We start from the raw sequence: 866 nt of genomic DNA on the forward strand, positions 1-866 counted from the left end.
ACTTGTGCAACAAAATTCACAAAACATGTACCTTGTGTCGGCTTATCACAGGTTGTAGCGATGGAGGGCAAGGAATAAAACGCTTATTACTTTATATATTTTAATGTAAAACATACAGGTGTGAGACCAGGTAAGAAGAAGGATGAGCATTGTAATTAGAGAAGTCTTCTTAGGTTTCTAGCACAAACAATAGAATCGCAATAATAACTTTGACGAAACATGACTAGATAAATATGACTAGCGACAAAAAACTTTGAATTCTATTTGAACAGAAATTAAGACATAAAAGCTTGGAGGGAAACGTGTCCGTAATATAACTTTTGATTATTGTTTCCTGTCAAAGAAATTATTATTAAAAAAAAGTTACTTTTAGCTGAATCGAACACTCAGCTAAGAGGTTGAATGATTTATCAAAAAGACAATAAAATAAACCCGATAACACACATATACACCACAGATTTAAAATCTACACATGTGTACAAAAGATCGAAAGATTAATACTGTGTTGACAATATCTACTAATATGTGAACAGAAAAGTGTTTGTTCTTTTTGATAACATATCTCATTCTTATGAGGATATATATTATGGAAAATATCAATATATTTCTAAAATCAATATGTACATGATGTATGAACGGCACTGGGACAAGCCCTCCCCGAAACGTCCTGCTGCAAGCCCCGGGGTCATGACGGCACTCAGCAGCAGCAGCAGGGCTATCACATAAACACGTATCAGTTGATGAGCTAGACATGTATTCATGTTGGAATCTCTCACGACTAAAATACAAAATAGACTTATCGATAGATCTACGCGGGTGGGTATATGTCTGTTTATATCATGTTTGAGTGGTGGGTGTGTATGTGT

The sequence above is a fragment of the Penaeus monodon genome, chromosome 15, assembly GCF_015228065.2.
Source record: "Penaeus monodon isolate SGIC_2016 chromosome 15, NSTDA_Pmon_1, whole genome shotgun sequence".
Taxonomy (NCBI): Eukaryota; Metazoa; Arthropoda; class Malacostraca; order Decapoda; family Penaeidae; genus Penaeus; species Penaeus monodon.